Consider the following 14,396-nt stretch of genomic DNA (forward strand, 5'->3'; position numbering starts at 1 on the left):
TCATAATCTTATTGAAGTTTTGTATTTTCAATTAGACAACACTAATCGTGAAAACAAAAATCAAATTTTTTTTGGATATCTAAACATACTTGTTGAATTGGGAATTTTTCAAAAGGTAAAGGTTGGTTTCCTTCTTGTTGGGCACACTCATGACCATGTTGATAAGATGTTCAATCGTTTTCCAGTAACATTGAAGAGTAAGGATGTTGAGAGTCTACCATCATTGAATGTATTAAGAAATCATACATTCCATAACCTATTTTTCATGTGTTGGAAGAAATTATTGACATTCGAAGCTTTATCCTAGGATTGCATGGTGAGGAGAAATGCATTGAACAACTTAATGACATTAGCTTCCAACATCAACTTCGTATCAAAAAATTTGATGGGAAAACACTTATATGGGGCAAGAAGTATTCAACTGCTATAGATTGGAGGTCGTCATCAAGTTTAGCATTTTTTAAGTTCATTCCAGATCATCCAATATTTGCATCAAATATATTGTTATTACAATCAGTTGCTAAATTCCATAATGCATGAAGGCATAAGAGAGATATAAATTATTCTGAATGCTTGGAAAAAAATTAAAAAAATAAAATCTATTAGAGATGAATATGAGTACTTTGATGTTGTTGATTTAGTTTGGGGAGAGTTTTTTTCAATAATCAAAATGATATCATTTCAAGATCAAGAAATGAAGATATACTTTTGAAGACTTTATCTATTTGGCCACAAAATATGCCAAATGAACATGAGGAAAGAAACAGTGTTGAACAACAACAATCTCAAAGTATTATTAATTCTTCACAAGTAGAGGAAAGAGAAATGTATATTGGTTCTAGAAGATCATGTGCACAACGTGAAGCTATGGAAGACCTTTACAAGTTTTTTGTCGAGGATGTTAAGGAGGGTTGCATGATCGCAATGTTAGCAAATGGAGATCCACATGGCTATCCATTTTGGGTTGTCAAGGTTATAAATGTCATTAAAGAAAATGAAGATACACCACAAAGACACGTCCATTTAATGGTGTGTACAAGCTAGAAATTGTAGTTGATAAACAAATTGGAAGAAAGAGAAAAAGAAAGGGTACAAATATAAATCATCGTCGCACACACCTCTTAAAATTGGAGAATGTTGACAAACTTGTTTATGACTTCAAATTAATAGAGAGAGGAATTCTTTGCCTCAAGACCATAGAGATTTTGAAGAGGTTGCTACCAAAAGAAACAGTGTTAAGATAGGAATCTGCTAAACTTAGTCATAGATCTAGAAGACTTTTGAATCTTGAAATGGTGCGCATGCATATTGACTCAGATGGGGCACTAGTTGATCAAAGAGAATAATATGGATCATTTTCATCTGTATCCAGTTATTCATCTAAAAAAGATGGAGATTTTGATGGTGTGCCAAAACCTATGAGGGTATAATTGTCTAAGACATTTTATGTAATGGTGTTTGCATGGTAACATGAAAGAAATATTTTAACTTCCATATGATCTTACATGAAGTTATGAGTCATTTCTATGTTTGTTGAATTATATGTTTTAATGATGAAGAATTCATTTGTTTAGAATATCCACAATGCAACAATAACTTTGGTAAATCATTTATATTTCATTCAATCTACCATTATTGATATTTCGATTAAAATTATATATATATATATATATATATATATATGTTAAATTTTTAAATTATACATTGACATTGTCATGATATTATTTATTGTTATCATTTGCTATACCATAGTTTAAACAATTGTTACAATTTTAAAGTCTCATTAAAAGGAGATACTTCATTTTGACGGTTGATTTTTAAATTTTTGTTGCAATGGGATAAATTGTCTTAGGCTAAGATATGAAAAGAGTTATACCTTTAGCCTTTAAAATAAATTATACTTTTAGCCTTTAAAATAAAAATTATTCTTGGAATAATGACTATTTCATTCCAGTGTTCATTTTTGAAGTTTTTTTTAGTTATATAATTTATCCATAACATCATGGTTGAAATATGTTGAAAACTTAAAATTTTTAATTCAATGGTTGAAAATTTGTCAAAATTATAAGGTTTTTCTGAGTTATGATATTTTATCTTTAATGTTATGGTTGAAAACAGTGAGAATTTTAGGGTTTTTTAGAGTCATGATATTTTATCTTTAACGGCACAGATGAAAATTGTTAGAATTTTAAGATTTTTCAGAAGTGTGGTATTTTATCTTTAACGTCATGCCCGAAAATTGTTGGAATTTTAAGGTTTTCCGAAGTATTAATATTTTATCTTTAATGCCATTTCTAAAAAAATGTTGAAATTGTATCCCGATAAAACAAAAACAAAAAAAATGGTTTTGACTGCCATTTAAAAAAAAAAAATGAAAAATTACCCTTAAAAGAACATTGTTCCAACATATCGTTTTTGGTTTGTTTTTTCATGGTTTTTGGGATTTTTTTGCTAGAGTTCTCATTTTGAGGTTACAGTTCTCGTTTGATTGGTAACTTTGTTTGTTGTGACGAATGATCAGTTAATATGGGAATAACTTCACCATATTTTGTATGAGAAGCATGATTTTGATAACATTGTCATCTTGTCGGGTCCAGGATCATCAACGCACACTGCAAACATAGGAATTTTTATGAGGATGTTGTATGAATGCAAGGACATTCCCATATTGGGGATTTTTCTGGGTCATCGGGCCCTAAGAAATGCAAATGGCGCTCAAGTTATACCTTCTCCTAAGCATGTTCATGGTCGTGTTAGTGAGATTGAGCATACAAGATGCCAACTTTTCAATGGCATCCCTTCTAGAGCAAGTTCGAGATTTACAGTTGTACGATACCACTCATTAGCGCTTGATGCAAAGACTCTTCCCAGTGATCTTATTCCAATTGCCTGGACATTATGTTCAGATACATTGAATGCAAACCCTAATTTGCATAGAAATCAGGTAAAAAATGAAAATTCAAACTCTCTAAACAAAAAGAATCTGAAATTTAATGATGAGAAGGGGATGCGAGCAATTAACAGTGCAAGTTTTGATGAATAAAATGTATTAACACCATGACATACACAAAAGTTCTTATGGGTGTAATGCACTGCAATAGGCCTCATTATGGGGTACAGTTCCATCCAAAAAGCATTGTCACTTGACAAGGGAAGAAGATATTTGAAAACTTCCCAAATATAACAACACATCATTGGCTCAATTTGTCAACAACATTGGAAAAGAGGATATTGTTGAAAATGTAACGAAGTAAGGTAATTTGGCTTATTTCTTAGCGAGTGAATACCTTGAATTGTCTTTTTCTAGCATGAATGTGAATTCATGATATAGACTTTAGTGTGATGAGTTGATTTCCAGTTCACTGGAATGGTCATCAGTGGATTGTATGCATAGTGTTGGAGCTTCAATTCATTGGAGTCTTCTTTAGTTAGACTACAGGATGAGGTGGCAGAAACAAGTTCAATTAGAACGAGCTAATTGCAGTGATAAGTTCAAGTTAGGAAGAGTTAAGACTTCAAGGACAAGTGAAGAGAGGACAAGTTAAATCCTCAATTAACTCGGTTCACAACTAGAGGAAATCAAGGAGAAACTCGAGTTAGTTAACTAAGAGCTAGTCAAAGTGTAACTGATACTTGCTTCAGTTAACTGGCAAAAGGAACTCGTTGCACTTATGTGAACAAAAATTTGAGCATGGCCTCCTTGCATAAATTGGAGATCTATTAAGGCAAGAGAAGGATGAAGTCACAAATTGATAATTCATTGTTGTTGGTAGAGCACATTGGTTGAAGAGTGAAGATCAGAATTTGAAGAGCATAAGTTGAGCCTAGTTTCAACAGGAAACAATTGTGTGTGCTAGACGATACTAGAGCCAAGGCCGAGAGCAATGATCCAGAAGCAGGTCGAGAGAAATTATGGAGTTGAGATTAATTTCTCATGCTATTTGTTGGTTGTAGTAGCAACATACTGAATTTGTAAAAGATCTATTTGCTCAAAGAACAATAAATAGAATCCCACAACAAAGAAAGTAGGTTTCCCATTTGGGTTTCCTGGGTAAAACACTAGTGTCAAATTTGTGTGTGCATGTGTTTTTATCTCAACTATTTTCTATTGCATTTTGAATGTTAAGAAACTATGTACCTTGGTGAAAGTTAAATTTGATTTCAGTTTAGTTGTCTTGTTTTTCAATAGATCCATCTAAGTAGTTGCAGAGTTTCAAGAAAATTAACATGGTATAAGAGCCACGTTGTATAAAAACCAAGACTAGGATTTGTCATTAAGTGAAGAGCACAGTTATGTTAGTAGGCTTGCACTAGAGTTTGAAGAGAAATATTTTGGATAGCAGTATGTCATTCCAAGGACTAAGGGAAGATCATTGTTTAGAGGGAGCCTCTAACTTCTACTCATGGAAGAAGTGAATTTTAATGGTTTTGGAAGATAATGGACTGCTAGAATTTACGAAGAACCCACAAATTGCATCCACAAATGCCCAATAATTGATTTAGCGTAACAAGGATGACACCAAGGCCAAGAACATCATTCTTGAGAGGGTCAAATACCACATTATCCCTCATCTCCATGGGAAGACAATAGCAAACGAGATGTGGAAAGCCATCTTGCCTTTGTATCAAGGATCTAGTGATGCACGAAAGCTTTCCTTGAAGGACAAGCTAAGAAATATCTGAATGAGCAAAGGAGAGTCCATCATCACGTATTTTTCCAAGTTCACCCAAGTTCGAGATTAGATAGCTAGTGGGTGAGACTGTAGCAGACAATAACCTTGTATGTTTTGCGCTATTGGGACTTCATAAGTCTTGGGTGAATTTCCAAGATGTAGTTAGTGGTAGAGAGAATCTTCCCAACTAGGAAAGGTTGTGCGGAAACTGCGTCCAAGAAGAAATATGGAGGGGGACAAGAGCTAGAATTTCAATGAAGGCAGAGGACGAGGAGAAATTTTCCTTGGCATGCAAAGAAAGCAAGGCCAGGTGCAAGAAGAGACAAAGCAAGGCCGAGTCTAGTTACGAGGGCGAAAAAAAAGAAAGATTTGAGCAAGATCAAATGCTTCTCTTGCCACCAATCCATACATTATGCCGGTAAGTGTCCTAACCAAAAGAAGGGCTCTAATAAGGATTATATGGCAACATCACCCAAGGTACATGATTTTAATTCTCAGTTCGGTAAGGATTTATTATTGATAGCTTGCATGGCAAACTCAATAGGAAGCAGTGTGTGGTATATTGATTCTAGAGCATCCTTTCACATGACCTTAAACAAGGAATTTTTCAGCTAGTTGAAAGATAAGGACATGCAGTGTCACATTGAACTAGAAAATGATGGCAGGTACTTGACCAAGGGTGTGGGTACTGCTGGTTTTGAAAGGGAGTCTCAGAACCCTCTTTGTCTCAAGGATGTCTTCTATGTTCCAGGCCTTAAAACGAACCTTGTTTTTGTTTCCACCCTAAAGAGAAAGGGTTATGATGTCATTTTTAGCAAAGAAAATGCCTACCTCAAACACATAGAATCTGGAGCCATGAAGAGCCATGAAGTCATTTTTTCAAAAAAAAAAAAAATGAAAGTTTTTTTTGTTTTTTCATTTATTTTTTATATTTTTATATTTTTTATTTTCTTTATTTGTTTTGTTTGAATTTCTCTTTTATGGGCAATTTTTAGTTTTTGTTTTCACAATTTTTCACTTAAATTTCTTTTTTTTTTGGTTTTTTTTTATAATTTTTTATGTTTGTTTTTTTTGTATAATTTTTCATGTTTGATTACTTTTTATCAATTTTTTAACTCTTTTTTTATGTTTTAATTTTTTTTCTTGTTTTATTTTTATTTATATTTTATTTTTCAATTTTTGCTTTTATTTCATGTTTATTTATTTTTTATTTTTATTTTTTTTTCTACAAGGGTTGTGTTAATGCTCAACTAACAACTAAACCCCATAATGTATCAATCTAATAGTTGATTTCAAAATTTTTGTAGTGCCCCGCTCTAGTTGCCTGGCAATGATATGTCATTAACATTTATTTAGCCCTAAGGCCCACATTTTATTCTTTGAGGACCTCAGGTTGAGGATCCGGACATATGACTCTATTATTAGCGGTTGTGACGTTTATGTATGTTCTCCATTGATATTATGATGAAGATAGCATTAATGGTTATGTATGTATCTATTGGTATTATGATGATTGAAACATTTATGGATATGTATGCTCTCTACTGATATCATGATGATAATAGCTTTGATGAATAGGTATGTTTCCATTGATGTTATGATGATGATAGCCATGATGGATGTGCCCCCATGTTACCTACTTGCATTAGTTCTGGTTCACAATGAGCAATGATTCGAATGAATAGGTGATGTTAATGATGCTATTAGGACAATTAGTAACACTGGAAAACCTCGTTACTGATGATTATTGAGTATGGCAGGAAACCATCAAAGGCACTCGCATATGACGAATTGCGGACACCTGGTTTGATGAAAATTTATATTATTTTATCTTTGAAATTTTAAGTCGATTTTGAAACCTGTTGTATATGTTTATCTATATTTTGATGATATGTTAATGGAAGCAGGCACAGATTAGTTGCTTGGTCGAATGACTCACATATGGGTGATGGGGTTGTACAAGTGGATGGAACTACATGGGAGGGGTGGCACAGTGTCCCTAATCTCACCCACTAGCACTCTCGCCGTGACTTGGGCTGGAAAGGTTGAAACACCTTCGCCTTGAAGATCACGATGCCATGAGGGCAGGTCCCAAAGTTGGGTCACTCATGAGGATTTTACCGGGGGGCATGCATCAAGGTGGATTCATTGATCCCCAACACCATTAGTCTCACTATAGCAGACAACATAAGAGATGATAGTGGTCTATGTCGTTGCACCTATACTTTCCCCTCGTAGTCACTGAATGCTTGAAGGGCAAGTGGTGTGGCACCCTTGGAACTTCAAGAGAATTTCTTGAAGGGCAAGACCAACTTGGCACCCTTGGCATCACAAATAAACTATTAGGCATGGCACCCTTGGAACTTCAAGGGAAGTTCTTGAAGGGCACGACCAAATTTGGCACCCTTGGAATCATTAAAAATAAATTAATTGATAAATATAATCAAGAAATGAAAACTAGGTAAATTTACATCAAAGGTAAATGATGTTAGAAACCGAGGTAATTAAACCAAAAATAAAACTTGGGTTAAGAGGATCATAGGAAGAAATAACATAGGTTACCTTTAAAAACTCCACCCTTCCCATGTTGGAAAATATTAGGTAGCTTATGTAGTTTAATTAGGTAAAAAGGGGAAAGAGGGACATAATTGTAAGGATAAAGATTAATCCTAAAATAGTTAAACCTAATTAAGAGAAGAGGATGATGAATTAAATAAGATTAATAAATTAAATTTTAGAGAAATGTAGAGAACCTCCATGTGGCAAGAATATCCATCTAAGAGATAACTTGAGTTAAATTAGGGAATAGATAGGGGATCAAATCTTGAACTCATTAATTGACTTTAGTAATGAACACAAATTAAAGAGTAACAAGGGGGATCAAGAGGCAACTAGCAGAAGAAATAGGAATCTTGTTGAGGTGAGGAAAATATTAGTTTTAAATTGAAATTTAAGTAAATAATTTTGGAGACCCTTGATGAGAGAGTGACACATGGGTGGGTGAATAATCAAACAATTGAATTATAAAAAAATAATTAATTATGCATGACATGCCAAGTTTCACCTATGAGGACTCTTATAAAAGAAGGGGCAAGCCATGGGAGAATGGACTTTTGGGAACCCGATTGTGGGATGGATGAGACTATGTCAGAGTTGTGATCACGAAACTATAGTGAGTATGGTGAGGTAGAGGATTTTAGAGAGGGGACTCTTGAGCCAAGGAGTGCTCCTCTACCAGCTATTGCATTCCTGCATTGTACAACCCCATTGCAACTCGGGGGGTCCACGGGGAAGAAGAATACCCAAGGAGTACGCTGGGAGGTTAACTGGTGGGTCATCGCATTCAGATCAAGTACGTTGTCATTCACTCTCGGAGGTGACTGGCAACAAGGGAAGGCAAGTAACGGCAAATCAAGTGGAGTCTCGTCTTCTAGTGAACGGTACATGTGTGTTGCAATATTATTTTGTGTGATTTCTTTATGGCCTTAGTTAAATATATGAAATTTTATGATATGTTTAATGAATTGAAATTTAGGAATATGTTAGACAGTTGCTGAATAAATTTGAATTCCCAATGTTTTTCTCTTCTGGTTGCATTTTATTTTGATTTATTTCGTTAAATATATATATAGTATAGAACTGGTCCTTACACTTGGTATCAGAGCTATGTTGAACCCTTGAGACCTATGGGCCCATGCATGCATGACTAGTTTTGTTTGCTATATGTAGGTATTTCTCTAAAATTAAATTACTCAAGTTTCAAAAAAAAAACGTAGGGCAATCAAAAAAAATTGATACATTAAACTTAGAGTAAAGTTGTTGAAACAATTTTTGAGAGTGATTTCCTTGAATTTTTGCACAAGCAAAACAAAGCCATCTCCAAAACAATTTGGCATTGGTGTTGTTTTCAATCCCATAAGAATCGATTAACGAAATTTCAAAACTTTCAAGGGGACTGGAATGAAAAAGCATCGTGTGGATCATACTCATCCCTTCTATTCTGTTAAGCTTCCAACACCTCTTAGCTTCAATCTCTTCCACAGATATCAGACCTCGTAGATTAACAGTTTCCAACACGATGCAACCATTTATGTTGAGAAATTTAAGGTTCACGAGACTTGAAAGATTCTCCAGTGTATCCAATTCCCAGCAGTCTTGCAGGTTCACTCTTACTAATGCTGATGGCATATTTTCTGAAAGATCAATAGTTTGGGGCCAGGGGTAAACACCTTCATTTCTTTCTAAGGAATCTTCTATTTTGAGGAATTGCATGCAAACTCCTCTTGCAGCGGTACCCTCAAATGAAAATCCTTGCTTATGACTCTGCAGAACTGGACTACAAGAGCATAACTGGATTCTGATTTCCTCACGATCAAATGAGGGCTAAGGAACCCCCCATAAACAATAATCATGATTGTACCAAGTCCATTCTTCTTGAAAACACGGCATAAGACAAAAGCATTCTACAAACAAGGTCTTGCCTCACATTCATTTTCCTCAAGACAATATTCATGCATTATCCAATCAGTTCGTTCACCTTGTGGAGCCCGGCCTCTATAGGAATCTAGAGTTTTTTTAATTTTTACTGCGTTTCCTCGAGAGTAAACTTTATGATCCCTCTCGTGGCTTTCCATTACCCAGCTTCAGTAGCCTATTAGTGCATGAACCATTCGAATACTTCCTGTCACGAGGACTAAAGAAACACCACTCCATATCACCGCTGGGTAGGAAGGATTTCTCATAATTTTTACACTTCTGCAGACCCAACTGAGAAAATCCAGGTTATCCCATTAACTACTATTACTGAAAAATTGAACATAACTATTCTGGGAAACTTGATAAGCAGGGAAATCCCAAGGCTTGTTTCTGTAAAGGTCGACCTCGCTAATAACCTCGATCTCTGCTTCTTTAAGTCCATGAATGAGTTTGCCCTTGAGATAGCAAGAGATAAGATCTTCATTAGTGGGATGGAACCTAAAACCTGGGGGTAACGCTCATGTTCCCATGGGCAAACAAGGGGTGTCGATTTCCCTCTACCACCTCTTAAGCCTAACAAAGTGAAACTAAATTACTCTCTCATCAAACTCTGCGTACTCAACCCCTCTGCTCACCGTCTCCTCCCCGTCCTGCCCTGGAACTCTAACCTCCGCGGTAGACATAATAAACCTCAAAACCCTAGGTAGAAATTGAAGCTCATAACCATCCTCCGAACTGATAATGCCCTCTAAATTTAATGCCAGAGATTCCGTTATACACTCTGCATAGTTCTAAGCCATTAATACAAAATAAAATTTCAATAACTTGCAAGATTTGACATAATTCAATAAATATTGGCCTTTAAAAAAAAATGAAATCAAATGCGTGTAATTTGAAAACAGGTGACACCGCGAGAGCCTAGATCTAAGACATAGTTCCAGATCTGGCAATACGTAGCTTCCTCTTCCGGGTAAAATCAGTGACTAAAAGTTCGTTCTCCGGCTTTTTATACAATCGTCACTCATCATTTGAAAATAAAAATGGGGAGGGTAACACAGAAAACAAATCTATGTAAAATATATATATATGGATGGCACTCAATGCCCAACGAGAAGAATGGAATGACATCAAGAAAGGCACCCTAACCAGACATATAAATTCTGAAATTCGTAAATACTACGAGTCAGACTAACCACACTTTATGATTCCCAAAAATGTGTTGTTATGCGTTAAACTAAAACACTTCATTTTCGGTAACAGGAGTATAGAATAAAATATAAATAAATAAAATAAAATCTCTAAATTTGATTGATTTAATGGACAAATTGAGTATCTGATATTTTAGGCCTAAAAAGAAAGTTGTTTGTTTTTTTTAGTCCAGCGGAGCCAGTCTCAATGTTAGGTGGAACAATAATCTAACTGTAGAATGTTGCCACCATAATTTTGACTGAATATTTAAATGGGTACTTTTTATTATTAGTTGGTTTTCATATTTGAACCTGTGATTTGATGGGATTAAATTAATTGGTCTACAAAAACTAACTGGTTTACACTTCATGAATAGTTCTTATGAGATAGTTTTGAACCTTTAATGGGTAATTTTATTTAGCATGTACGGAAACAGCACAAACAAACATGAAATTCCATTCGCACATACGAAATTATGGAGGAAGTTGAAATCTTCATATATTTTCAAGGATTTGCATATTGTATATCACATCAAAATATGAAGCCTGCGAGCATCATTTTTAACTTTCTCATGTAGCGTGAATTATTCGGAAAACAATTTTGTACATTTCCTAATCTGTTTCCATGAACAATTTATGTCTCCCTAGTTATGAATAATTCTTTTGTGTTTTTCTACTAAAAATATGTTCATCACTTACATTATTTTGTAGATTTTTAGTGCAATTTCCTTCTCTCTTTTTCATATCCAGGCTGCTTTTCTCTATGATTCCTTCTCTTCATTTCTGAAGTCTGACAGTTCATATGGATCAATAATTAAATATCCAGAAACATGGCCCTTTCATTGATTTAAACTTTGTTTTCTTGGAGTAATTGTGAACAACTGGTATGGTTTTATATGCAAAATGATTTGTTTTTAAAAAAACAATTTTGAATATGGCTTAAAGCTTCTACCGTAAGTCACTAGGCATTTTCCTTAATTAATTGCCTTCAAAGTTCTTAACACACGGTTATTGAACTAAATATTGTTCAAAGGGGATACTTGAATTTGAATGGAAATAATTGAAGGCCTGTGATTTGAATGGCACCATGGTTGATTCTCTAAGCTATAATTTTCTTTCCACTCTGATGTTATGTGGCCCATTGCATTTACATTATGTCCCCATCTCTCATTACTTGTGATGCTTACAGCTGCCATTGTCCATTGACTACTAGAAGAGCCTATTTTTGGTACCTAGAATAACGCAGTGGCTTGCCATAGCCAAATTCCCCAAAGGCTATGCGGGTGCTTGTGAATAAACTGTAGATGATACACGGAGTTGTATCCTCAATAATCCAATTGAAGATTGTCAATCCCAGTTGTTGTCTAATAGAAATGAAATCCTTGATAGCTCATAATTTTTACATATGTGTGTTACACCGTTCTAATTTGAATCTGGAAAAGAGTCCTAGGATGTTTTAAGATTGGGACAACTATTTCTGCATTAGCTTCAGTTTTTTTCTAGAAGTTGAAAGCCTTGGAACACATGACAAATTCCTTCAAAATCCAAATTTGTTGACATGCAGCAAGCGTTCTGTGCTCAAGTCTGATTTTTGTTTTGAGAAGCTTCCCAATCTATCAACTTTCATCCTCATGAAGCTTCAGGTTTACCTCAATTCTTTTCTCTAAATTGTTGTTTCCTCACTCATTCTCACAACGATAATAATTGTTTAGTTGTCTTTGAATATTTACATGTTCTTAAATTAGATGGTCAGTTAAGCTTTCTTTTGGCATATTGGTTTGCAGTATAGGCATCGCTTTGGCTCTTATTAGGGTAGATTTTCTTCAGTTTACCTGAAATTTTGTTAAAAATGTGGAATATCATAATTTACAGTTGTTAACTTCACACATTTCAATGTTTCAAAAAAAATTCAACACACTGAATCCATGTTTATATTCAAAAATAAAATTTAAATTATAGAACATTGCAATCTCATAAAAAAAAATATATCTTATTGCCAAATTCCTCCCCTTAAAAAAGAAGCATCTAGTTAAGCTACAGCTTTTGGTTTTTTTTTCCATTCTATTTCACAGGTGTTTATTGTACACCCATGCTACCAGGAGTTGTACCTAGTTCAACTTTGAAGTTATCTTGATTCTCTTTAATTTTATCATGGGAATACCCAGGAGAGCTTTGTGTTTCCAAATAATAATTTCATGTTTGACTGTGGGAATTCTCTGTATATTGCTTGATGGGAATGAAGGGAATAATATCTTTTAAAATTAGAATAGTTATGTAAATTTTATCCATGCCAAATTACTAAAAATGAACTCGATGCCTTCTTTCTTAAATGAGAAAGGGATCATATATGCTTTGTATTCTTTATTTTTGAGAGCGACGTAGAGAGTGAGGACCTGCCATAGCAATTTATTTTTATGATATACTCAATTTTAGTTGTAAATGTTCAACAAAATTTTATATTAATAATTAATTTTTAAAAACATGTCAAATTAAGAATCATATATATAGTATAGTCTTCGGTGCATTAGCTACATATGCGCTTTTAAAGCTCCACCACTTTCTTGAAGATCATCCTCCACTTTTTGATGAGATCTTCCTCCACATAAATCTTTTTATGTGAATTGTTTTGACTCTTAATATTTGTCAAGTAAATTTTTAACTTTTAAGATCCCAAAGTCCAGTGAAACCAAACTCAAGAAACCCGTCCAACATTTTTGAATGAATGATGAATGTGAAAAATGAAAAACATTTTTGGTATTTGTTTGAATTTTTGTGACCTGTGTTTAAAGTTGCAAAATAATGTTGAGTCTAAAAGTTTTTAAAGAATCTATTTTTACTAAATTTTAATTATGGTCATTCACAAATTATAATATATTGAATTTGAGATATTACAATATGGCAATAATATTTTGTCAGTAATAAAAATATTTTATACTAATGTACAATTTGGTCATACAACAAGATTCTTGTAAATACAACATCAATATTTTTATTACCTAAAATTACTCAACAACTTGCATAAATTTTGGTGGGCAATAACTATGGGTAAATAAATGTAAATAATAACTCAAATAGCTCTTGCACTATTCTAGTCATTTACGCTTCTTGGTTGTGCTAGTTTAACATTGTGAGAACCATTACATTATTTTCATTATTACATATATGATTTAAAATCATAAAACATTAGAAACTTACTCTCTCTCTCTTTTTACTAATGACAATGACAAACTCAGTTTATGTTATGATAATGCTACCAACCACCCTACCATTTACATGACATAATATAGTCTAAGCCTACTATGTTGAATAGATTGAATGTATTCTTTTGATTAAATCTTATAGGAATATTTGAAATTGATAGGTGAATTATATAATCAAAAACCTATAAATACATAAATTGTTCCTTTGGAAGTATATTACCGAGCTCCCAAGGAAAGAACAAGAAATTCATTTGGACTGAAAAATGTGAAGAGATATTTCAAAGGTTAAAGGTGTTATTAACGACAACACCAATTTTGAAGGTGTCGGATATGGAATAAGAAATTTTTGGTTTGTACCGATGCCTCCGAGGAAGGGCTGGGTTGTGTGTCGATGCAAGAAGGAAAAGTAATAGCTTATGCATCAAAGAAACTTCGAAACCACGAAAAAAACTACGCAACTCATGATCTAGAAATGGCAGCAATTGTTTATGCACTAAGTATTTGGAGACACTACCTTCTAGGGAGAGAGTTTGATCTTAGGACTGACCATGGTGGGCTACAATGCATATTCCCTCAAGATCACTTAAATGCAAGACAATGACAATGGTCTGAGCTAATTAATAAATATGATTTTGATATCACTTACATAAAATGAACGATAAATAGGGTGGTTTATGCTTTAAGTAGGAGGCCTCAGATATTTTCAGTGATTCCCTTAAAGACAAATTTGAGGGAGAAATTGCTTGTTTTACAATTTAAAGACACCGAGTATCAGGAGGTTAACAAAAGTTTGAGGGAGGATGAAATGAGGGTCCCAAAATATGAAGAATGATCCCTTGATGACGATGGGCTACTACGAT

The 14,396-nt window shown here is 34.0% G+C and overlaps 1 pseudogene; it reads left to right on the forward strand.

The window, feature by feature from the left end:
- Nucleotides 1–2,500: 2,500 nt before the first annotated feature.
- On the forward strand, nucleotides 2,501–3,246 carry LOC149138757 (aminodeoxychorismate synthase, chloroplastic pseudogene; annotated as a pseudogene).
- The last annotated feature ends 11,150 nt before the right edge of the window (nucleotides 3,247–14,396 follow it).

The sequence above is a fragment of the Pinus tabuliformis genome, chromosome X (genome assembly GCF_031772625.1).
Source record: "Pinus tabuliformis cultivar Carrire ecotype Pingquan chromosome X, CPIR1, whole genome shotgun sequence".
Lineage (NCBI taxonomy): Eukaryota > Viridiplantae > Streptophyta > Pinopsida > Pinales > Pinaceae > Pinus > Pinus tabuliformis.